Source organism: Pteropus medius, unplaced genomic scaffold (genome assembly GCF_902729225.1).
Source record: "Pteropus medius unplaced genomic scaffold, Ma_sr-lr_union100, whole genome shotgun sequence".
Classification (NCBI taxonomy): domain Eukaryota; kingdom Metazoa; phylum Chordata; class Mammalia; order Chiroptera; family Pteropodidae; genus Pteropus; species Pteropus medius.
In genome coordinates this window covers 1,385,870-1,412,168 of record NW_024346667.1, presented here as the reverse complement: position 1 = coordinate 1,412,168, position 26,299 = coordinate 1,385,870, and the positions used below count along the sequence as shown (strand labels likewise).

The 26,299-nt window shown below is 41.0% G+C and overlaps 2 long non-coding RNA genes across 3 annotated transcripts in view; one reads left to right on the top strand and one right to left on the bottom strand.

The window, feature by feature from the left end:
• Nucleotides 1-20,582, top strand: part of LOC120613227 (uncharacterized) — a 137,789-nt gene extending 117,207 nt beyond the window's left edge. The window contains exons 4-5 of one of the 2 annotated variants that reach the window (XR_005655619.1): nt 17,967-18,053; nt 18,208-20,582. This is a non-coding gene — a long non-coding RNA (uncharacterized LOC120613227). Of the gene's footprint in view, nt 1-17,966 lie in introns of both variants that reach the window. The other variant, XR_005655618.1, reaches the window with a different exon arrangement.
• Nucleotides 2,990-5,368, bottom strand: LOC120613228 (uncharacterized). Its single transcript, XR_005655621.1, has 3 exons — nt 5,257-5,368; nt 4,726-4,868; nt 2,990-3,132 (listed from the first exon to the last, which is right to left on the bottom strand). It is a non-coding gene; the product is annotated as an uncharacterized LOC120613228 (long non-coding RNA).
• Nucleotides 20,583-26,299: the final 5,717 nt, after the last annotated feature.

The following is a 26,299-nucleotide window of genomic DNA, read 5'->3' as shown; positions in this document are numbered from 1 at the left end:
TTTTTTTTTTTTTTTTTTTTTTTTTTTTTTTTTGCTGAATATTATATGTTATACACATTCAATACTAGCAATAATGCTGTATTGCAAATTTGTCTTTATGGACTTTCTTTAAGATGAACATTCAGGAATGGGGTGACAGGCTCACCAGAGACAAAGTGTCATTTAAAGGGTAATACATAGTGCCACGGAGCTTTCCGAAGAAGTCTCACTGATTTATAAGGTTAACAAAGTCCGTGAGCGTATTAGTTTTCACCAGTTATATAACCGCTGGTTTCACAGAGGGAATGCGATCCAGCTTGCTCTCGTTTTCCTTTCTTTGATGACTACTGCCACTCATGCCCATCGAGGCCACAAGGAAGCAGTGGGCGGGGCTGTAGGAGGAAGTGAGAGGATAGGCATCGTTTCTCTGGCCCAACCTCCATCTCTAGAGTTCTGACACCACAGCCTGCCGGGCCCCAGTCTACTCCTTCCCTCCGTCTCCTGAAGTGTCTTACCAGGGGCAGCTCCTCTGCTGTGGCTCCGCCCCTCAGGGCTTGGGTCTCTGTGCCTTCCTCCTCCCATGACTGTCCGCATGTCCTTTGCCTTGACTGATAGGTAACTGCTCCTCCCTCTGTGCTTCTAGAGTCAGGTTATCTAAATGAGGAAAATTCCCACCATGCTCACAGCTGCTAACTTTGCTGCAAAGAGTACTTCCTGGTGAACTTGGTTTTCTTACAGAGACTCAGTCATTCGTTCATCCAGCAACAAATTATTCCGCAGTGTATCAGTGAAAATCCCAGCAGGAAACAGATGCACACTCAAACTGGGTAACTGAGAAGAGTTTAATAAGGGGATTATTATAAACAGAGCAAGAGTTAAGGACACTGACAAAGGATGATATAGTGCCCGGGGCCAGCAGCAGCAAACAGAAGCCTTTGCCACCTAAAGGAGTAAGAGGAGAGAGTGGTTACGTGATGATTGACGTAAACGGGAATAAAGGTGGTGATGGGGTTGGTCTGGATGATCTCAAGGCAATAATGCTGCCGAGATTGCCAGTGTCAGCAGGGGACAGAGGGATGGGTGAGTGTGCAAAACCCTGGTGCCACCTCGTAACTCCTAACGGTGAGGCGATATCTGGGGGAGGCAGTGTTCTCCTGCATCCTGGAGCTCCAGGGGCTAGTCTCAGACTCACAACATGGACGCGTGGAGGACGGATCATGTCGTTACTCACTGTTTTGCTGTGTTCAAATCACCTCGTGGCTTCCCATGACCCACTGGCCCGCAATCAAGAATGTGCATGCCCCTTATTTCAAGTATTGGCCCTTCCCAGGGTGCTGGGAATACAAAGATACACACTTTGGTTCTTTCACTCAAGATGTTATGTGCAGAGGCCCGCACATAACATGTAATTAGAACACAAAGCACCAAGCATAAGGAGAGAAAAAGGCCAAAGAAACTATGGGAGCTCAAAGGACGTGAGGGAAGGCAGCGTGGGGGAGGTGACCTCTGTCCTGTTGGTGGGATTCTCAACTGAGAGCCCTCCATCCATTATAAAAGCAGCACTTCTATGGGATGGCCATACCCAGAGACCCTCTGAGACCCCTACGCTCTGCAAGGTGTGAACTTTCTTCCTGCAAACACATCTTTTAAACATATTTTGTATTTCCTCTTTGGCAAATTATTGTTTTTAGTCATTATAAATCTGAATCCAGATTTTTTTAAAATATATATTACAGATATTATTCTGTCATATTTGGAGCAAATCTTTTCCACAGCCTGATTTTTTTTTCCTTTTAGTGTTAGCGATGTGATTTTGCATTGTATGGGCATTTAAAAAGTCTGCCTACTCAAGCCCGTCAGCCTTTTCTGTTTAGATTGTTTATGTTTCTTTTTAGCTGAGAACATCATCGTTCCTCCACAGATCTACAAATATTTTATTTTCTTTTCTACCAGACTTTCATATTTCATACTTTTAACCTATTTGAGACTGATTTTGCTGTTTTTTTTTAACATATGGGCATAAGTTAATGCCCCCTCCAATCTTGTAATATTTTCTGTATTTTCATCCAATTTACTGATAAAATTTTGGGAAAGTCCAAGTCTGCCACCCAAACCACTAGAAGCTTCCTTTCGTGTTCACGCTAAATCGTTAATCAATATTCTTGATGATTCTTCTGCCAATCATCTATTTCATTGTGCGTATTTTGCATGGTATGTGTCTCATTTCTGCCAGAGACGATAAGTGTCACGAAGGCAGGATCACCTGTACGGCCCCATCACCTAGCAGAGGACCTCACACATTGTTTATTTGGCATCATAAACACTCCTTGAATGAACGAATAAAAAGAAAGAAGGAATTAGATAGCTGAGAATCTACCCACTGTTTGAATTTTCATCGTCCTGCAAATCCACAAGGAAAACGTGCAGGACTCTCAAATGCTGGTTAAGCCACCTGACTTACATCATTTCCTTGATCCACTAGTCTAGTAACCTTATCAAAAGAGAAAATTATGTTCTGCTCAGTGCATCCCTGGTGGGTGTACACAGACTCCTGATTATCACCCGTCTCTTGTCTAAGTGCTCACGAAACATCTGCTCAATAATCTTTTCTGGAACTTTGACTGAAATCAGTGGTCAGCCTCTTGATTTCCAGAATCCATTCCCATCTTGCCCTTACACCTTTGAGGACAAGGACCATATCTTACCTGGCTTGGTATCCTCTTGCTGAGCACTGTTCTGGAAAATAAAATGTAGTTGCTTAATGAATGTTTAATAAAGGAAGGAAGGAAGGAAGGAAGGAAAGAAGGAAGGAAGGAAGGAAGGAAGGAAGAAGAAGGAAGGAAGGAAGGAAGAAGGAAGGAAGGAAAAGAAGGAAGGAAGGAAGGAAGGAAGGAAAAATAACATTATTATTGACGAAATCTTCTAGACAGCTTAAATGGAATTACCTAAATTAACTGGTAACGTTCGGTAATGCATACCGACAAATCAGCTCTGTTCTGACCTCCTTTCTGGTTGTGATGCAGAGGCAGCCCTGAGAGTCCCCACTGCTTTGGAGGGATTCACAGCGAGGCAGAAACGAGCTGATCTGGAGAGAGTTCTGACATCAGGGAAGAGCTCCGCCTGCTCAATGTGACAAATCCTCAAGTTCAGGTCCTATGAGAGAGACGTGATCCAGGCTGGGAAATGTTTGCAGAGATGTGGCTTCAATCCCAATTTTCTTTTGTTTGAAAGGCTTTTTATATTATGTCTTTGTCATTAAAACAAGAAAGCAAGAAAGCTTCGTGTGTGTCACAACTTCTTCCCGGGCCTGACCACTTGTGTAAGGGTTCAAGTTGAATCAGTAGTCTTTGGGTGTGCAGGAAGAATATTTTAATATTAAAGTGCATTAGAAAGTCATATGCCTTTGGATATTTAACTTAATTGTTTAAAGCAATTGCACATGGATGGTGTTTAGTACTATTCGTCATAAAGCGGAATCAAGCTAATCTTACTGAAGGTCAGGCTGAAGGTCCTTCGGTTTAATGAAACATCAATATTAAATTGGAATTAGTAAATTTGTATTGGAGAATCTGAGAAGCAATGCCTAATTTAAGAAGAGGAATGAATGCAAGTTTGACTAAGACTACATTCTGTAATGATGTGTTCTAACCAAGATTATCTGTTGGCCTGGAGAAATCTCAGTCCAGGTAAAGAAAAAGAATTCCTCAGTTGGTCTACCACTCCACGGGTGACCAGCAGCAAAGGTTGAGAGCGAGTCCCCCTTGCTCTCTTGCTTGACACTCCACCTCTATGTAGGACTATTACAGAATTGGGGTCCATGGCCTGTAGCTTGCTAGCACCTGCCCTGTATTCTTGACCTCTTCCAATTATGGTTTTTGACCTTCCTCTCGCTGACACCTGGCTCCCCTTAGACACGTCTTCCCTATAGCCCTCTCAGGTGCTCTAGTGTTCACTCTTCGTGCCACGGAACCAGAGGTGGACTAGGTGTTCTCATGTCCCACATTGCCGCTTCAAGACTGCGTTCATTCTCTTCTTCCGAAAAATGCTCAGCTTTGAATCTCGCGCATCGGATGCTACCTCTCCCTTGTTTCAGAGATCTACTGACTCCCAGGCCACTGCCCCTCACTGTGAAAATTTTAGCAACCAATTCACTATCACTGTCTTCAGAATCAATCCAATTATTATTCATGTGATTTCAATCATCAGATCTTCTTTCCAGTACCCTGGCTTTTCAGTTATTAATTTCTTTTCTCCCATGGCTCGGTCCTCCTTTCAATCTCTCCTAATCAGTTCTACAGTCATATCTTTGACCCTTTCGGTAGTAACAGACACAATACTGCAAAAATCTTAATTTCCGACATCCTGCTCTCTTACCACCACCTACTATTATCCGTCGAGCTCATTTGCTCTGGTATCCCAACCACACGATCCTTCTATACCACCAGGATTTCAATCCAACACTCCCACCACCTCCTTACTATTCTACCCGCTTGACATCCTCTCTCTCCTCCCCGTCCAGTTTAAATTCCGTATTCTGTCTTTATAATCATACCCTGGCGTACAGACTCGACTCCTTGTCCCTCTCTGCCTTGTACTGACTTGACTAAACCAAACCTTAGTTAAATTTCAACTCTACTTACTAAGTGCTTATACCCTAACCGCATGGCCAGACAAATACCCAAACACGGTCAGAAAAAAACAGTCGAACATGCTGACTGTTTTCACTTTAAGTTCATGGCCACTAACCTGGAGTGATCCTTGACATTGCCTGATTGCTCCATCACTTTGTCATGTTCCCAGGCAGCCAGTTCGTATCTTCTAAGTCTTCAAACCGCCAGCATCTCCTCCCCCATCGTTGCTCTCAGCTGATGACATTGCTCCCCATTTCGCTGAGAAAACAGAAGTAATTCTCTTAATACCACATTCCACTACTTCTCGCCTAAATCCATGTGCTCTACCTTTGCATCCTCTCAGACTACTCAAGGACTTTGCCCCAGTAAGTGTCCCCTTTCTCCTCCAGGAGCACTAATTATTCCCTGTCTATAGCATAATCCTCATTAATATACAAGCATGTTGTTATTTTCCCATTTGGGAAAAAAAAACCCTTTGATTCTACTACACCCCTATTCATCTCTTTCCTTTTATAGCAAAACTTAAGAACAAAACTGTCTATTCCCACTATTTATAGTTTCTCTTCTCCCATTCTCCCTTAAGCCCATTCCACTCAGGCTGTCCCCACCACCACTCCACCAAAACTGCTCCTATCAAGTCAGTCACCAATGACTCCACGTTGCTCAGCTGCAATGGCAGTGCTTAGTCTTCACCTAATGAATCTATCAGCACCTTTTCTATCTACGGAAGCCTAGACAGTCCACAGTACACTGTGCTTCTGAAGAGTGGAATGGGGTTCTGGTTTTATGAGATTAAATTTGTGGGATATGAACAAACCAATCTATAGAAATATGTCTTATAACTATTCGCCCATCTGCCTTCTCTGAGTTAACGATGATTTATGACAGAGCAGTAGTAAGGAATGTTAATTGGTTTCATTTTCGTACACTTATATTTCTTGCCAGAGACTAGATTGATGGGGGGGGGGAGTTTTAAGGAACAGTGAAATTTTTGTTTTCCAACTGAAGCAGCTCTTCCATCCGTCTCTCTCTCTCAATATTTGGAATCACAGAGTAGTGCTAGACTTGAAATGCATCGTACGGAACACCTAGCCAAACCTAGAGAAGGTCCAAAAAGGCTAAACGACCTTTCTAAAGTCTCACAGCTAATTAGCGACTTATTTGAAATAGAGCCTTAGCTTTTCACGCCAAGCCCGGTTCCCTTTCACTCATACTTGCAGTCGAGCTGCATCCTTATGCTTCTCTCGATGTCCGCATTCTGTAGTGATACGTTTACTCTACCTTTTTAAGGAGTCTTTTTATTCTCCTGGACTATGCAGAGTCTTCAAATCCAGCATCCTTTCCAACGCGCTTGCGGCTAATAGCTTCTCTAGCAGGTTCTTTCAACGTGTACATTCCGTACTGATGCATTTCGTTCACTTTCCAAGGAGTCTTATTGTCCTCCTGGATGGTTTGAGATCTTTGGTTCCATCAAAAAACACAACCTCACTTATCAGGGCTAAATCTGACAGTGGCTTTGATTTGTTGTTTTGCCCCCAAGTTGTAAGAGAGACATGCTTGGCAGAATCCCAGAGCGCATTCCAGGGCCAAATACTTAAAGATGTTCTCGACTGGGCAACATTTGAAAAGACAGCCCCGACATAAAATTCTAGACTCGCTGCTTGTTCGGCCACCACGTAGCACTCCCTCTCTGGACTTCGGGAACCTTCGTCCCTCCTTGCACTTTGTGGCAGTTTCCTGAGCCCTGCCCAAGTTGCTCTGCAGGTGAATCGTTGTGTTTTATTTTTTTGTGTGTGGGTTTTTTTGTTTTTTTTTGCATTTGTCTGTATAATCAGGAAAATGTGAGGAGAAATGAGGCATTCCGCTTCCCCAGCACACAAATGACAGATCTTTTAGGAAAATGATAAGAAAAGATACCTTAATAAACCGATTCCAAGAATAGATAGAGTAAAACTTGCCGAACGCTATGGTCTTACCTAAAGAAAGACTGTGTCAACGTAAAAAGGGTTCTGAATAGCAGCTATAATGGTAACTAACACTTAACCCTGTGCCAAGTACTGTGGACTCACGCATCACGTTATGCGGGTTACATTTCATCCTTGCAGCTCCACAAAGTAGGTGCTATCATGGGTGAGAAACCGGAGGCACAGAGAGGTTCAATAGCTACCACGGTCACACAGCTAATACAATGGTGGCACAAGACCTGAAGCAGGGGCAGCCTGACCCTGGAGTCTTCGCTCCTAACCATTGTGTACCCTGCCTTTCTGAAAGCCACAAGTTAGAGAGCTAGCGTTCACCCCTGGCAGAGCCAGATGGAGACTTGGGGACAAACCGTTTCCTTCTAAACAACCTTACCGGCAAGGCCATCCCTTCAGTGGAGAGGGGTTCCTCAAGCTATCTCAATTAAGAAGCGATTCTTCATATAGCATCCATTTTTTTCTGAATCTCTTCTTATAAACCAGTGAAGATCCTAATTTGGTGTCTCATGGAGCAGAGCCTACAAAGGGAGAATGCAGATCAACACACGGACATCCTCATTTCTTGTTCGGACTCTGTGGGTTTTGGTTAATGTGCGTCTGGCAGGTCCTCCGGATTCACTCTCTGGTTGCTGGCAGATCAGATGCAGAGCTCAGAGCCAGAGGCCCAGTGTCGTGAGTGCCACCCTGGGGAGATCCAGGTGCTGATGGCTCCTTGGAGCTGAGACATCTTGGCATCACGAACCTTGTTCTTTGAAGTTTCAATGGTCTTATCTTCCTTATTAGATTGGTGGCTTCTTGATGGGAGTGACCATGTTTTAGATGTCTTGGTATTCCCTCCAGTGTCTGTCATCACCCTGCCCACATCCCCAGGACATTTCGATGTGCCTCAGCTGACTTCCAACCACCGGAATTGATTGCATCTCTGTGCTGCGCGCTTTCCCCCCAGACTGTGGAAGGCACACTGCAGTCAGGGATGTCTGGCAACCCACTGACCTCCCGCAGCCTTCCACCGATGAGTCTCGGGAATAGGTGTATATGGACCTCGGCACTCTCTCCCCTCAGGTGGGATCATTCAAGGCTCTGTGTTGCACTGTCTCCCTAAAGGATTAAGTGCCAGTCACCCACACTGGTGTCTAGTTTGAAAACACACGCTTACTGGCTGCTCCCCAAACCCTGTTCTGCTTCTCCCCTCCTCTGGAGAATCCATGTCCTGGAATCCTTGCCTCGGGGTCAGCTGTGGTGGGAACGCAAAATGAGACAAACTGCGGAAGGCAAGTATCGGTTAAAAAATACCTGTTGTGCCCCAGCAAGGTGAGAGGATCGTTATAGATATGACTTTTAATCCTCACCGCAGCCTTGGGAGACAGGGAGCTACTTCCTGATGAGAAATCTGAAGCGCAGAAGGGCCTATAATTTGCTTATGGTCCGTAGCTGCTCAGTGCTCAAGCTGGACGCTGAGCACTCACCATTCTCTTTGGCCTAATGGCCAGCCTGTTTCTGCCCTGCCCTGTGCCCAGACCAGGGCTTCACATTCTGGAATAAAGACTCAAAAGTATAGGGAATCGATTCGTGGATATTTCTGGAATAACCTCTGATGATTTGTCATCCTATTACCTGTTCTGCGGATAGATTGGCAATGATAAAACATGTATCAACATAAGCGAGCGTTTGCAAAACACCTTTTCCTCCTCTGTTCTGTGTCTCTTCACAGGGAGTGAGACTGTGCCAAAGTTAAGGCTGAGAGCGGGCATGACTCATTAACAGCCTGTTCAGCAGGCTGGTCTATAAAACTCTCCACGAACCAACTGAAGACATGGGCACAGAAATGAAAAAACGAGGAACCCAGATGAGGTGTAAAGACCGATCCCCACACCTAAGTGCCCGGCTTCACTCCCGCAGAGTCCTTTCTCAACTGTTGTGTAGTCATATCCTGAATAACGCCGCAGAGAAAGACAGCTCAGGGAAAGTTTGGTGTCTTTTCATTTTGGCAAATAAGTGCCCACATTTTTTTTTTTTTGCCTCAGAGGATTGCTCTATTTTTCTTTCTTTTGGTTTTGTTTTTGGTTTTGTTTTATTGTTGTTTTCTGAAGAGCTCTCTAGGGTCAGTTCATCGGTCTTTACTGAGCACACAGGAAATATGAACTTAGCAACCTGTTCTTGTCTTCAGACACTTTAGGGGCTAATAGCAGAATTTACCAACCTGATCCTTCATTTGACCTAGAAGTCTTCGCTCTCTCCAGTGCTGAGCCTCGCCTGGACCCTAGCACTCAGAGTGATGTCCGTAGTCACCCCAGGACAGATCTCTACCACTCTTGCTGTCTTCTCCGTGATAATTTAGTCAGCGTCTGACTTCTAGACGGGCCTCAGTTCCGAAAGTCCGACAAGCAGAGTTGAAGGGGGCCTGGCCGTACAGATCACCTAGGAAGACCCTACCTCTTGATCTGACGAGACAGATTGCCTGTGAGGGAGTAATCGTCCCAGCGCCACTATTGATTAAACGCTGAGAAACATGCTTAGGTGGCATTTGCTGTCAGCCCAACTGGAGATGGCTCTGTGTCTTCCTCTAACTTCTTCTTTTCCAGCTGGGCTTTTTTGTGGTTTAGTATTAAAATAGATGCTTCCTAATTAGACAGATCTCTGTCAGGAGGATCAATCTGAGAACTTCTGTGGTATTTTCATATTAGCTATCTCTTCATGAATCAGCCCTGTGCTCTCCAGCTTTTCTAAATCATAACTCACTGCATAGCTCCTGAAGCAGGCGAGAGCCACATAACTAGTAATTAGTGTCCTGTCAGCTGATATCGGCAGCATTAGTTTTTAGCTGCTGACATCAGCAAGTCCATCATATATTTAAAGCTATAGCTACTCATAATTGTGATGAATATATTTGAAATATCCAATTAATAAGAAGATCTTTAAAAAAAAAAAGAAAATCATGTTTAGGTGAAAGTAGATAAAACCAATTAAAATAAAAATTACGAGCTAAATTTCAGCACAAAAAAAAAAAAAAAAGGGTAGGAGCCCACAATCCTAGACAGTGTTCCAAGCTCCAGCGCAGACATCTACCATAAATCCACAAACAAGTCCACTCCTTTCTGATTGGAGGGTGGAGCTGCTCGGTCAAGGTTATAGAGAACATCTGTTTTAATGACAGAAGTCAGTAGAAGAGCAGCACTTTTATGCTATCCATTTTTATTCATTGGTTGCTTGTGAAAGAGTTGATGATCTTTTTTCCTAAATATGTTCTGATTAAAAATAAAGCAAAATAGATACCTTGACTCTTATTCTGAAAGAAAAAAACACCATGTTAATGCTCGTGTTTATTTGAACATTCAAAAATGATAGCTGTATAGCTTTTCAAAGGAGTTGCAAATTAATATGACCAAAATACAGAATAGGAAAAATAGAATCATTTTAAGGAATTAAATATGAAGAAAAATACCTATTTTGTTGTAAAAGCTATTTCATACATAAGAAATAAGCAGGGAAATGATAATTTTCTTTGAGAAATGTACTTCATCTGTGATTTAACTTCTTCTACCCCTCCAAAATACTATCAAAGTGACATCTATTTTTAGACTTTGTTCTGAGGTTTTGCACCAAATTGATGATTGCTACACCTGCAAAGCCTTACCTATCAAATTGAGTTAGCATGAACCAGATCACAATTGCACTAAACTTATCAACCTCCAGGAAACTCAGCCTGCCGCCACCAACATACAAGAGCTAAGATTTAATAAAGGAATCCTAAACAGGTAACATTTTTCTTTCTCCACAATTTGAGCCAATGTTTGTTCATCATATAGAAATGGTAAATATGCATGTTGGAAGTTCAGAAAACAACAAACATGTCAGGAAGCATTTTATGCATCATTACAAATTATATTTAAACAGTTCCCCAGTTGTAAATTAAAGAAAGGAGAAATTATGTGCCTAAGCTTTCATAAATGTCTTGTACGAAATTCATAGAAATTAATAAACACAAATCAAGTACAATTTTTTTTCATTAAATAACACAATAATTCACCATGTCCAAATGAGAGTTACAGATACTAACACATTATTAAAGGGAACAAAGACATTGTATTACCAGAAATGTTATAACATATTAGATATGTTGCCTCAAATGAACAGGAATAAATGAGAAATAGCATATACATTTTATGACATATTGATAGTTTTTCTTCCTTGTTTAACCCACCCCTCTTTTTATAGTTTAACCCTTCCCCTGGGCAACAAATGCTATCAGTTCATGTCACAAACCAATTTAGGATGATGCTATGGCTAAACGTGGAGCAATGGATAATAAGGAATATTTATATATTTGGGCAGATTGGGGTATACAGTGTTGATCCTTCACCAGCTCATCTTGTAGGCTGACCTGCACGGCCACCCAACCCAGCTTACATTTTTTAAAACAAGAGTCTGGACAAGGCGGCCGTTTGTAATGGTGCTTTGTAATTACCTGCAGTGGATTGTAACCCAGGATCTCTCTGTGCTCTGGGTCTAGTGCCAACGAGGCTAGAGAGGCAGATGAAGTGCTGAGATGAGAAGGGGGCAAAGATGAAGGTTTTTTATCAAAAAGTTGTCTTTTCAGATCATAGAATTGACGGTTGTTATACAACTTAGAAAATGCAGAAGTAGATTAAAAAGTAAAAATCAGTGATCATCTAACTTCTCAGATAATCGCTATTAAATTTTGGAGTGTTTCTTCTGGCCTTTTAAAAATATATATATGAGACAAAATTTGTAGTATGTCTCATATCCTGCTTTTATTTGTGGGCATGTTTCATCTTATTAGGTAGTCCTCAAACATGAGCTTTTTATTGGCTACGTAGTATTGTATTGCATGTACTGTCATCTATTGAGCTGTACCTAGGAAGTAGCATGTCTTCAGCGAAGGCTGAAGAGACCATCTGCGGAGAGTCCAGAAGGCGAGGTAATGAGACCCTCTGAGGGGGATCTGGCTGAGCGTCACTGGCCATGTAACCGTCTGGGAGAAAGTCAGTTCATGCAGGGGGCTGTGAAAAAAACGCCTGCCTTAGGCATAAGCCGAGGGTGTCCAAGAAGCAGACAGAGAGCAGTGTGACTAGGAGGGAGCAAACAGGGAGAAGAGCAGGAGATGAGTCAGTGAGGTGGCGGTGTCAGGTCACGTAGGTGACAGCAAGACATCGGGAATTTACTCTGAGTACCAACAGAAGACTTTGGGGACTCATAAGAAGGGACGTGCTTGGAATTGAATTACGTTTTAAGACGTTCTCTCTGGTTGCCGTTAGCAGAATTAACTGTGGAGGAACAAGAGTGGAAGCCGAGGCCAGTGCGAAGCCCTCGCGGTCAGTCACATGAGGGATTATGCTGGCTTGGACTGTGCTGGTAGCTGTGAAGGCAGTGAGCGGTGGTTGGATTAAGGATAGATCTCAGGATAAAACCAACGAAACTGAACGATGGATTGGATGTAAGGTAAAGGGGAAAAGCAGTCAAGGATGACCCTACATGTCTGGCTCAAGCAACTGGAAAAGTGGAGTTGACTTTACAGAGGTAGGAAGGCCTTGGAGAAGGAAAGGTTGTGCGTTGCTGGGAGAAGCGGGGTAACCGAGGGTTCTGCTTTGGACAAGTTAGATTTGAGATTATTTTATTACATTCAGTGAAGATGTCAACCAGGGGGCGGAGCTAGATACGCCTTTGGATGTCATCAGCGTACACGCGGTATCGATCGTCACAGGACCGAATGAGATCGCCGGGATGGCCAGCACGAAAAGAAGAGGGAAAAGGAAGAGGTTGGAGGACTGAACTCTAGGGAATTTCAACTTTTACATATCAGAAAGATATGAAATAAGAATGAGAATGGATGACCACCGATCTAGGAGGAAAAACCGAGGGCGCGTAGAGTCACAGCAGCCAAGAGAAGTATTGCAAGAAGGAGGAGGAGCCTCTCTGCATGGAAAGCCGCTGAGAGACTAAAATAACAATTTTCCATTAAATTTGGCAGTGAAATGGCGAAGATTATGGCCTGAATTAGTTGGCTGAGGAGAAAATATTAGGCGATGGAGTGGAAATAAGAGTGAGAGGATTCCCTTATATTCATAATTCACTAAGGTTTTTTTTTTTTAATCTTAAATATTTAATTTTATCCCAACATATTTTTTTGCATCTGTTGAGAATGAGTTTTCTCCTTCAATCTGGCAATGCTGATTACATTCAGATATTTTATGATGTTGAAACATCCTTACACGATGGGAAAACTCTATTAAATTATGATGTATCCTTTATATAGTTTTATACATATATGCATGTGGAATTCAGTTTGTTCTTATTTTACTTGGGATTTTCCTGTCTATGTTCATAAATGAGATATGATTGTTTTGTGATTATCTTTTCTGATGCTATCTCTTCCTAGTTTTAGTTTCAAAGTTATACTAGCTGCATAAAATGAGTTAGGCAGCTTTTCTACTTTTTCAATTATCTAAAGTAATTTATATAATACTAGAATTATCTATTTAATTCCTATAAAACTATCTGGGTCCAGGGTCTTTGGAGGTTAGGTTGTTAAGGACGGTATAGAGAATATTTTACTTGCAGATTCCATTGCTAAAATGGTTGCGGGTTTATTGTTTAGCTTTTCCTCTCCTTCTTGGGTCAATGTTAAAGATGTCATTTCTTTGCTATTTGCTCTCAGATCATTTCTCTGCCTTCCTGGGGCAACCTACATTTCTGTGAGTCCCTAGCCAATTAACTAGTTTGGGCCAGTGATTAGCACTAACAGAAGACTAATGGGTAGAAGGAAGGGAGGGGCCAAGCCATCTCTCCTGTCCCCTCTCTGCCTCCACTGTGGCTGTCTCTTCTGAAGTTCCAGCTCTCACAAAACAGCCTTTCCCTAGGGCCCAGCTCCCTTTCTGTTCCTGCCCAAATTCAGCTCCCTGTGGTAACAACCCTGGTTCTTACACTTCAATAATACCAACCCCTCTTGGTCCCTCCAGCCCTAGGGGTAGGTAATAGCTTCCTGCCTCACTACCTGCTGTTCCACTTTGAAGTTCTCTTTTTGTAGCGAATTTCTTGTATTAAATTCCTTTTATTGGACTACCTAGAGAGGCTCTGTTGCTCTGTTTTCATGACTGGACCATGACTGATCCAGATCGTTTATATTTCTCTGAAAAATCATCTACTTCATTTGGGTTTTCTAGTTTATTGGCATACATATGAAAAATTATTGGCCTAATATTTAATTAGGATGTTTAGGATCTCTGCAGTATCATAGTTGTGTCCTCTTTTTCATTCCCAATATTATTTGTTCTTTCTCTCTCTCTCTCTCTGCCCCCACCCTATGCTTTTCCATCTTGCTAAAGATCTCAAAATCTATTCAGTTTACCATTTGCGCTAAAACATGGCAGGTCGGGGGGAGGGGGGAGGCACTATACCGTGTATACCAGCTTAATGAACAAAAGTTACAATTGGAAGGATGAGAAAGAAAATATTGGTAGTCTATGAAAGATAAATTGAATGGCTAGGCAAAAGAAATGGAAAGAAAGCTTTTAATTATGTACCAGTCTATACATTTTGAATTTTGAACCATGTGAATGACGCGCCTATTCAAAAGATTAGATGTAAAAGTGTACAAAAACAGATTTTAGAGTTGCTTGCCTTTCTCTTATTTAGTTCTTTTAAATATTTTTAATTTGTGCTTTTTAAATTATTTTTTCTTACCTTTCATTCTGTCTAGGTTTACTCTGTTCTTCTAGATCACTTATTTTCAGTTTTCTTATCTTTTTAATAAGTGAACTTAAGACTACAATTTATCTTTAAATACCATTTCAGCCTAGCTCAGTTTTTTACAGGTGGTAATTTCATAGTGTTTATTTCTAAATATTTTATTATTTCCGTTGTGATTTTTCTTAATCATTGGATTAAAGTATATTTTTATTATTTCAAATATGTAAGTTTTTTAGATTTTATTTTTATCATTGATTTCTTATTTAAATGTACCATGACAAGAGATTGTGGTCTATATGGCAACTTTACTTTGAAATTTGTCACCTTATTTTGATGGTCCATTTTATACAGGTTCTACTAGTGCTTGAAATCAGAGTGTATTTCCTATTAGATGTGTGTGTGTGTGTGTGTGTGTGTGTGTACGTGCACGCATGTTCACATTAGCTCAAACTTGATAACTTTATTTTTAACATTTGATTTCCTTATAATTGATTGATTGATTGGTTTTTAATATGTGTGTTCAAATATCCCACTGTATTTTGCAAAATTGTCTATGATTGTCAGTTTTTGCTTTACTAATATCAAGACCATGTTGTTAGTTGCATAGGAGTTTATGATAATTGCACTCTTGGTAGAGTGATACTTATATTATCTAGTGTCTCATTTTTGTTTTTACTCATGCTTATATTGTATGTTTTCTGGTATTAATAAGTCTCTACCATCTGCTGTGTGTGCACGAGTATGTGTATTTGTGAATTTCCATTCTTTGTTTTTGTATTTTCAGAATCTCTTTAAGCTGTGTATCTTGAAAGAAGTACAGAACTTAACTTTTTAAAAGAATACAATGTGATGAATGAAAGAAATAAAACTGTCTTTATTTTCAGGTCACATGATCGTATATCTATAAAATTCAAAAGGAATCTACCAAAAACTACAATAACCAAAAAAAAAACAAACAAAAAAAAAACCCCTCTCATAACTTATAAGTGAGTTCAGCAAGGGTCAGGACATAAGATCAACATGCTAAAATAAATTTCATTTCTGTATGCTAATCGCAAACAAGTAGAAACCTAAATTTTTAAAAAATGCAACACTACTTACAATTGCTCCAAAGAATTATAAATATTTAAGCGTAATCTAAGAAAGTTGTATAGAATCTGTATGATGAAAATTATAAGATGCTGATGAAAGAAATCGAGGATGATCCGGATAAATGAAGAGACGTACTATGTTCATGGATTCAAAGACTCAACATAATAAAGGTGTCGATTTCTTCAAATTAATGTACAAGTTTAATGCTATTTCTGTAAAAATGCCAACAAGATCTTTATAGACATAGTTAAGATTATTCTAAAATTAATATGAGATAGTAAAGGAACTAGAAAAGCTAAAGCAATTTTGAAAAAAGAAAAAGAAAATTAGTCTAATTTCAAGACATATGGAGCTATAGTAATCGAGACTGTGTGGCATTAGTGGAAGGACAGACACATAGATTAGTGGAGCAGAACAGAGGACCCAGAAAGGAGCCCGCACGAATATGCTCAACTTATTTTTGACAAAGGTGCAAAAGCAATTCAATGAGGAAAGGACAGTCCTTCCAAAATATGGGTTGAACCAATTGGACATTCCTTAAGAAAAAAAAAAGGAAAAAGAAAAAAAGAACCCACATCTGAATCTTATACTGTATATAAAAATTAACTAAATTAAAAATGAATCACAGACTTAAATGTAAAATGTAAAACTATGAAAGTTTAGGGGGAAAAAAACATAAGAGAAATCTTTGGGACCCAGAGCTAGGCAAAGTTCTTAAACCTGATACCAAAAGCACAAATCTATAAAAGAAAAAGCTGATAATTTGGGCTTCATCAAAATTAAAAATATTTGCTCTCAGAAAGAGCTTCTTAAGAGGATGAAAAGACAAATTACAACTTGGGAGAAAATATTTGCAAGACATATATCTGACGAATGACTTGTATCTAGAAAATATAAAGAGTTCTCAAAGCATAATAGTAAATAAACAAACAATCAAATTGGAAAATGGATGAAAACATGAACAAACACGTCACCAAAAATAACATACAGATGGCAAGTAAGCATATGAAATGATGTTCAACTTCATTAGCCCTTAAGGAAATGTAAATTAAAACCACAATGAGATATCACTGCACACCTATCGGAATGGCTAAAATTAAAAATAATGACTTCATCAAATACTAGCAAGAATGCAGAGAAACTGGATCATTGATATACTGCTAATAGAACGTTAAATGGAATCGCCATTCTGGAAAAGAGTTTGGCAGTTTCTTTTTAAAAGTAAACGTGTACTTATCATATGATTCAGCAACTGCACTCCTGGGCATTTACCACAGAGAAAGAAGAATTTATGTTCATGCAGAAACTTGTACGTGACTGTTCATAGCAGCTTTATTTATAATAGCCCCAAACTGGAAACTATCCAGTTGTTTTTCAAGAGGTGAGTGCATCAACAAACTGTGGTATATCCATGCCAAGGAAGAGCGCTCAGCAATAAAAGGAAGGCAGTAAGGATAAATGCAACAGCTTGGATGAAACTCAAGGGAATGATGATGGATGGGGAAAAAAGGTTACATACTGAATGATTCCATTTATATAACCCTCTGGAAATAGAATTACAGCGATAGAGAAAAGTTTCGTGGTTACCAGGGGTCAGGGATGGATGGGAGAGCAAGTGGGTGTGGCATTGAAGGGGTAACAGGAGGGGGCCCTACGATGATGGAACATTTTTCTGTCTTGATTGTGGTGGTAGTTACAGGAAACTCTTGATGTGCAGGCATTTTACTCAGGAATCTTTTGCACTTTGCAATCAGATAGAGCAAGATAACGACAACCCGAAAACTCTGAGAATGTTGTTACAACTGAAAAATACAGTTTCCACGGAGGATGTAGAAATTTGTGTTCATGCCACAGAAACTACAGTATTCATCAAGGAGAATTACATGTTCATTTCATATTTTATACAGTGCGTGGACAATAAAAATTATTCCTTTGGGTTCAGTATGATAAATACTGGATACCATCTGTATGAAAAAAATCAGTATATTACATATGGGATGTCATCCGTGTGAAAAAAAAGTTGAAAAAATCATTCGAATTTTAAAAAGTATGTAGATATTTGGCCTTTTATCAACTAGAAAATTTCCTCTAATGTTGGCTAGAAAATCATTCTGAAAGCAATCCATCTGAAATTTCAGGAAGTAAAAGTTTTAGGATCACTAAATGTTTTCCTTTTGACATATTCTGGAGCACAATTAGGAACAAACTATCCTAAACGGTTCTTCAGTCAAAGAAGGAGACAAAACGGACTCCTCCTTGCTTCGAGTCCTTTCATGAAATATCAGTCTTTATAAGTATCCAAAATTTCGAATCTGCTTTTTCATATCTACTTGTTCTTGAAGATGGTCGTTTTTAGTTGATTCCTACAAATAACAACTCAACTGTGTAAATATCCACAATCATGCACTGAGGTAAGAAAAATTCGAGACTTTGACCAGCTAAATTTTCAGGAGGGTAAATACTATAAATCCATTCTATCTTATTTTCTTATAATTTTCATAAATCGAGTGCCTGTTTTGTGTAAAAATCACTCCACTACAGCGGTGAGGATTTTTAAAATATCTTATCTTCTGTTTAGGTCCGATTTCATCAGCTCAGGGAATCAAGCATCTACCTGCATCAAGTACACGTTGCACCCGGATTACCAGGAAAATCAAACTGAAAGGTAGCAGGCATGCAGAAATACAGTCACTTATTTTACTTATTCCTTATTTCTCCTCGGGCGGTGCAATGGGCCCAGGGTAATTAGGAGCTCCATGGATTCAGAACACTACTGGGTGAGCCACAATTCTGACAACCTGTCTCCAATCTTCCTTCAGGAAGCACCTCCGACTCATCCTTCTATGCAAAGGAGCCCAACCTGCAGAGAGGCAGAGGCACGTTAGCGAACATTCCCTCCACCAAGAGAATGTTAGCACCAAAGCATTTACTCAATGGCCCCTTGCATTCTGCAAAACATAACTAGTTGTCCTGGCTGAGCTCTTTTCTTTCCCAAGGGTGAAATAGTTTTCATCTAAGACATTTTATTAATTCTGTTTCATCAGGAGCTCAGACTGAAAGTGTCCCTTTTACTTCAAAGGATCCCAAAGTCCTCAAAAAGTTATGGGCTGGATGATAACTTCCTGTTTGAAGATCAGCCCCCTCTGAAGTGCTGGTCTGCACTGAATTTTAAATCTAATATTGATTCTAACTAAATGTGCCGTGGGGTTGGTTAGAGTCACTGAACATCGGGCAAGGAAAGCCTCGGTTTTCAGCTTTTTGTACATGGTATTAGATATATTAGCATTTGCATTTCAATAGGTTTTGAATGCCAGATAGTAGTCAAATATTTTTCAAAAAAATGAATGCAGCTATCATATATCTTTATGCTTTAAAAAATGTTGTAGATGTGTTATCACTTTAAGCCGTTTTACTGTCTTCTTGTATGTGGCTGGAACACAGTGTTTACGACTTGAAATGCTAGCGCCTTGTGTTCGTCTGCTCCTTAACAGGCCCCCGTATCCTCACATTCAGTTCTGTGAACCAAGTAGGACAAGTTTCTTGTTGATTAGCTTTATTTATGAGCAATTGTAGAATTTTAGAGATGATACAAGCATTAACCTTCTGATATAGATAGACAAGCACCAAATTACCAGTAAAGTCAAGATCAAACATGTAATTAGTATTAGGCCTAGGATTAGAGTTCACGGCTCCTTAATCCTGGTCTAATGTCCATGAAGGCAGAAGGGCCTAGAAATACATATGAATGTTTGGTCCGTTCAGAAACCACCTGAGATATCCCTGATACTTTGTAATGAGTCTATTAGTAGTATAAAAATTGTGACTTCTGACATGTTATCAGCAAAATCAATAATCTCATGAACCCATTAGCAGGTATTTAAGAACTATGTTTTGAGGGCTTTGAAAGGCAAAGGAAGATCCCCGAAGGAGCTCTCTGCAAATGGGCAGCTTTCCCAGATAGCCCCAGACAGGAAAAAGAACCAACAGATGTACGGATCCGAGTTCTTCTACTAGTTCTAGCGTGACGTCTCATTGTGTGTGTAAGACCCTCTGACTTCACAACCAGGGTTAGCACTCTGATTGAGGATGTCGACTACATTGGCATTCTTTCAAGATGCTAAAATTCAAGCAAGCTCTTGTCACTTAAATGAAACCTGCAGAACTGTAAATTCGTCACGTGTGACAAATCATATTCAAAATCACCAAGGTTTTACAACCCCACCCTCTTCATCACATGTAGTGTATTTCTGAATGCTTCGTGTGTGTCAGGCAATCTTATTTAATTTCCCTAATAAACCAGTGTGGTAGATCTTATAATTGATATTGCCTCCATTTTGAAAACAAAGAAATTGAGATTTAGACAAGTTATGTAACTTGCCCGAGGTCATGAAGCTAGTAACGGCAGGGCTGGGGTTTGTGTCCAAGTCTCTCTAACTGCAGTTTAGCTCCAAATCACTATGATATATAGAAGCTTCGTTTCGTTACAGGTGGCGGTAAGAGTTCATGAAAGAAGATATTTCTATATCCCCAGTGCCTAGAACTGTGCTTGACACCTAATGATATTTAGTAAATATTGGTTGGATACACAAATGAATAAATTAACAAGACAAAAAACAAAACAAAACAAAACACTGCCTGCATCTTCAAATGGGCTTGTAAAGTTCCTAGCAAATCGATAAGGTTATGCCTGACCCAGGAAAGCTTTTCAAACGAGTCTTTAACCGTTACCTTGTCGTCTTGACCAAATTGCTTCAAAGGTGTCACAATGTGAACTGCAGAGGAGTGCCCTGCGTAATTGCTGCTCTCTGCTATGCTTTTTAGTTGTAAACTGCTGGAGATACTACATAGTGGGAAATATTTGTACCCCTGGAGAATAAACTTAGAAAGCAAATCTATTTCAATCCTTGCTGTTCTTCAGTGTCTCTTAGTGAATTTGCAAGAAGTATATTCTGAATGGGAAAGCTAGCGGTTAAGCCTGGTGTCTGGAGTTGGCCTTGCCAGCCAGCTTCCAGAACTTAGGTAATTATTACCTAAATTACCTCTGCCTCAGTTTCCTCATTTGGAAAACACTGTGTCTTCTAGGGTTGTCCTGAGAACTAAATGAGTTAATTTACGTGAGCTCTGTGGCATAGTGCTCAATGTACAGTACGTGATCAATAAATGTTAACTATAACTACATCACGAGTATCTTGTTTCCTTCAATGTATGGAAAGAAACTTAATTCAATCTTCAGCAAGTAGGTATCAGCAAGTAGGTATTAAATGCCCCCCACGTTCCATCCTCTGCTCCAGGGGAGAGAGAAACAAGGTGATTGTCTGCTTTCCTGGGCCTTGTATTCTAGAAGGAGACTTGGAAGATAAATAAAATAAGATGCACTCTATGCTTGGTGGTGACCCATGGCTCAAAGAAGGGTCAGAGAGTGTGGGAGATGGTGGGAAAATTATTTCCTATCGGGTGGCAGAGAAGTTCTCTGAGGGACACACCTGAAAGGAGTGAAGTAGGATCCCGCAGACACCTGGAACAGAGCATCTCAACAGAGGGAGCTCCTCCTAGACGTAAAAAAAGGCAGCAAGGCCAGGACACAGAGAGAACTGAATGAGGAATGACAGGAGATGGAGCCTGCGAAGCAGAGGGGGGGCAGGTCCATGAGGACTTGGATTCTGTTCTGAACGAGATGGCAACCATCAGTTGGTTGTGAGCAGCGGATGGACGCCATCTGACATGTTTGAGGAGCACTGTGGCCGCGGTGTGGGTAGCTGACTGTAAAGGGGCAGGGTTCAAAGCAGGAACACTGCTGCGTTGGTCCAGATGAAGGATGATGGAGGTTTGGACCATGAGAGTAGCAGAAGGCAAGGTGAGTGATGGTCAGATTCTGGATATATTTTAAAGGGAGAGCTGACGTGATTTGCTGTGGGTTGGATTTTCCATGTGAGAGAAAGAGGAGAGTCAAGGAGGAGCCAAAAGTTTTTATACCAAGGCATTGGTAGACTTATTTTGCCATTTTCTGTGCTATGGGAACACTGGAAAGAAAGAACATGTTACAGTTCTCCAGGGAAACAGAACCAATAAAATGTGTGTGTGTGTGTGTGTGTGTGTGTGTATTATAAGGAGTTGGCTCATGTGATTATGGAGGCTGATAAGTCCCAAGATCTGCAGTTGAGCTGGCAAGCTGCAGAACGAGGAAAGTTGATGATGTAGTTCTAGTCCCATGGCCGGCAGGCTCAAGGCCCAGGAAGAGACAGAATGTTTAAGCTTGAGTGTAAAGGCAGGAAAAATCCAATGTCCCAGTTTGAAGACAATCAGGAGGGAGGAATTCTCTCCTACTTGGGGAGGTCAGCCTTTTTGTTCTAGTCAGGCCTTCAACTGATTGGACGAGGCCCATCCACATCAGGGAGGGCCATGTTTTACCGTCTACTGATTTAAATGTTAATCTCATCCAAAAGTACCCTCACAGAAACACCCAGGATAATGTTTGGCCAACTCTCTGGGCACCCCATGGCCCAGTCAAGTTGACACATAAAGTTAAGCACCACAGAGGAAGGGCATGTTTGGACAGAGAGTCAGGAGTGCCGCTTCCGACATGTCAAAGTCCTCGAAGGAGAGACGCAGTGACGCGATTTTGGGTGTAGAGACCAGTGTCCTTGAGATGCGGTTATTGTTTTTTCCCTTGTACATCCCGTATGCAATCCTGATATGAAATTCCTCGTGTTAATACTGACTTTAATTGACTCTGCCCTAGTGATGAAGATTAAATTGCCAATTTACTGACACTTGTTTAGCTATATCGGAAACCTTATTCTTTAAGACGTCACGGCCTCTCACTTTTCTGAACCTTTGCCTTTGCCGCTTCATCTTTCTGGATGCCTTCTCATCTGTCCACCTGGAAAATACCTTTTTAAGATTCATGAGATGGTGTCACTTCCTCCTTGAATCTTTTCCTGAATCATTTAGCAAACTTCTGACTAGATACTTCCATTCTTTCTTCTCTTCAGATTTTCCCTCTATTCCTTTTTTCTGTTCTCTGTTTCTTTCTTTCTAGAAAATAGAGAGTTTTCATTTTTCTCTCTTCATTACATATGTATATACAACTAAAGCGATAAGGGAAAGAACAAATGGTAGTAAAAAGCACCTAAAATTCCAGAGGAATGATGTTTAACTACCTTTCTACAGTTTACTAGATTTATATATGCAAAATTACATAATTTTATGAGTATTTTTGTAACTTGATTTATAGCCTGCTTTTTAAAATCAACAATATGTCATGAAAATCTTCTACTGTCAATCAATATAGTTGAATGTGACTCATTTTAACACTGGTTTATTTGAGTGTATGGCTATAATATACTTTATTTATCCCATCCCCCAATAGTAGTTTTCAGTCATTTTCACTTTTTTTGCTACAATAAGTAATGTAATGATTCATGAGTATCTTTACATGAGTCTTTTTAATTGTTGCATGTATTTCATTATTGGGATGTAATTTATTTAATCAGTCTCTGATTGATGGATATTTCAATCATACACCCGCACACACATACACACGGGCGCACAATTGAAAGAAAGGAAGGAAGGAAAATGTTGGAAAAGGGAGGGTTATTGGCCCATATAACTGAAAATTCCTAGGTATCTTGGCTTTAGGCCCAGCTGGATCCAGGACAGAAATGGGGTCATGAGGATGATCTCTGTATTTTGGCTCTAGGTTCGCTTTGTTTTCAAACAGGCTTTGTCCATTTTATAGCAAAGCTGGCCCCGGGCAGCTGCAAGCTCAGAGTCCTTCACATCCATGATTTCTGAATCAGAAAATGTTCCTTTTCTGGTAGTTCCAGCATCATTCTCATGGCTTTAATTGGACCAGCTTGAGCCGCATGCTCATCTTTCAATCAGTCGCTGAGTTCAGGACGAAGGTGATCGGGGTGGCCACCATGCTCCCGGAGCCAGGGAAGTTTCAGTCTGCCCGCCCCTCTGCAAACTTCATGGGATGAGAACGTAGGTAGGAGGGTTTTGAAAGGAAAAAAAAAAAAAAGTGTTTTGTTATCAGATGACATAGGCATGGAAATTGAGAAGCAACAAGACTTAAGACAGATTAACATAGTTTATTTTATGCTTTTGCGGAAAATACAGTTTTTAATGATAAATCTGTAAAACATCGATCTATATGATGTCTATGGTTTAAACTTCAGCTTAACCAACAGATGCCACACCGTTTCTACTTTAAGGTTGAATGAGATTCCTGTCCCTTGCCAATCAGCCTTGTCTTCTTGTCTTTTTGCAACATCTGTCAGTTACTCATCCGTGGATGGTGAGCAGAATTGGGTCAATGAACTTCCACTGTCCTGGGCAGCCATTACTAGCCATGACTTCATCCCTGTGCCAGGTCTGAGGTATTATAGACTTTTTACCTTTCCCATGCTGAAGATTTCCTTTAACAGAGGATTGGTAGGAGGGAATGCAGAAGGAATGAAGGGCATGGCAGCCAAAGCTGAGACCTTTTTTTTTGAATCTCATGGGCACTAACATAACTGTTCCTAAAATCATTGCATTTTGAATCAGATTATTTTCTAGCCTCACCACAAGCCAGTGTGTAACCAGAGGCATGACTGGATCAAGGTATGTGGATGACCTGGTTAGTTTCATCATTTGGCGAAACCTGTAATCACTTTGGCATTTACTCAGAGGAGAAACTGAGGGTAATGGAAGAGCCTAGATCACTAGCAGCTGTCCCCTTCTGCAGTCCCAAGCTTTCACACCCCACTCAGTAAGACAAAGCCCTGTGGTACCAGGACACACCCTCCTTAGCATTCAGATTTTCAACCATTTACCTTTGCGTGACTCCAGAGTCTCATAAACCTCACCCACCACTACGCCAGGCAGGAAATCCTAGCGATGCTTCTGAACATGCACAGTATTCCTGCTGGAGTTGTAGAAAGTACAGTTTTCTCCATCTCGTCACACATGAAACCTGCTCCACTCAGGAATGAAGAAACAATTGAGGATGCTTAGGTTAAGCAATGGGTCATTAAACTCTGGAGCCAAAGTTAACCAATCCAGAGCCAACGTGAACCAGGCTTCGGTGACATCTAGAAGAGAAGAATGACATGATACCATGCGTGTGATGGGGGCTGGCGAATGGGTGGAGGAGGGAGGGAGAGTTCGCCCATAAAACAAGAGGAAACATAGAACTGTTTACAAACTCTTTTAGCTGTGGAACACTTTATTTAAAGAAATTTTATTCCACATCGAAAATGAAGGCAGTTGGGTTGAAGAGGGCAAAGACCCAACCGATTTCTCTCCCCACCTACGACAGCCCCTGAGGCCCCTCCGAGGGAATTCTTGGGGTTCAACGTGGCTTAAAAATCGCTGACCTAGACTGTCTACTAGAATAACAGTGAAGAATGCAGTTTGCTCAGAGACAAACTGATGTTGCCTCGGCTTTGTTCCAGTGTTAAAAAGGGAGCACGCTGCTGAGGAACAGACAATATCAAACCATTAAATAGATACCTCTGGGCAATTTTTCATCAGACAACGAAAGTGTTGCTTTGTGTTCTTAAACTGTTGTGTCTTATTATTTTTAAACTTTTCGGCGATGTGTGTAGGATGATAAACCTTTCCTTAATACTGGGGTGTAATTCTAACTAAGTTTAGGTCCATTGTTTTTTCCGATCCCCTTCTTACGACTTTTGTTTTAACAGTGACACACCTTTTCCTAGCCCTCCCTCAAACTTCAAGAAGTCAAGAGCTGACAGGACTTGTCTTCTGTTAACCTGCTGCATTACTTACATTTCCATCTCCCCACTAGATTATCAAGCCTCCTTGGAGAGGAAAATGTTTATGTTTAAGTACGCATCCCTTGCACCTAACACAGGACTTGTCAATCGTCGATAAATATTTGCTGAATGGATGACAATCAGAGCAACAGAATGGCTACAAGACCCCTACGACAGTGACAAAACTATACAAAGGGGAATCCAAAGACGGAGGCTTTGGAGCTGATTTGAATGCAAGTTATGTAAACTCTTTAAACCTTCATTCTCTCATCTATAAAATGGGAGTAATGATATGGTGGTGTTGCATCTTTCTCAGGCATGTAGTTGTAACTGCCTTAAAACCCTTACATCATCCATGGAGTAGAAGCACACATGGTTTGGTACATTCTTCTGCTGACTCTCAGCAACTCCAAATAGTTCCTCCAAGCACAGATGAAGAGATGAAGTAGATGGAATATGTATGTATGTTTGCACACGCACATGCACACACGCACGCACACGCACACACACTCACACGCACAGAGAGCATATAGTTGAATTCACGTCGAAGGCATATCCGGGCCAACTCTGGTTTACATTGTTGGGGTTACAGTTAGGGTTGTTGAGATTATTAAGTTTGTTAGCATATGGAAAAAGCCTTGCCTAGGAGCTGACACGTGGCAATGGGTGTACCGTAAATATGAGCCCCTTCCCCATGCTGACAGAGAGCAGAGTGCAGTGTGAGATTCTGCAACAGGCTGGCCTGACTCCATCTGCCTCTCTTCCACCCCTATACCTCTCCAAGACAATTTATAGAATACCTCAAGCACCTGAGAAGCAGCATTTAAAAAAATAAGTCCCGTCTTACCATGATTTTCTTACACGGTAGTCAGATCGTCTCTGCAGCATGGCCCCCACAGCCCGCCTCTCCTCGGGGCCTCTGTCCAGGACCCGTCACAACGCCTTTTCCAACTTTGGTAAATTGTGAACCATTTACTCTCTCATTTCACTCATTCCCCAAACACAGTTACAGGCCAGGTCCTGTGTCAGGTCCAAACGCCAATAAAACACAAGCAAGGGATAAGCAGGTGAGCAGACAGTCGTAATGCAAAGATGTCTTTCTAGAAGAATGACTTCTGAGCTGAATTCCTTCTAAACACTGTCCGGC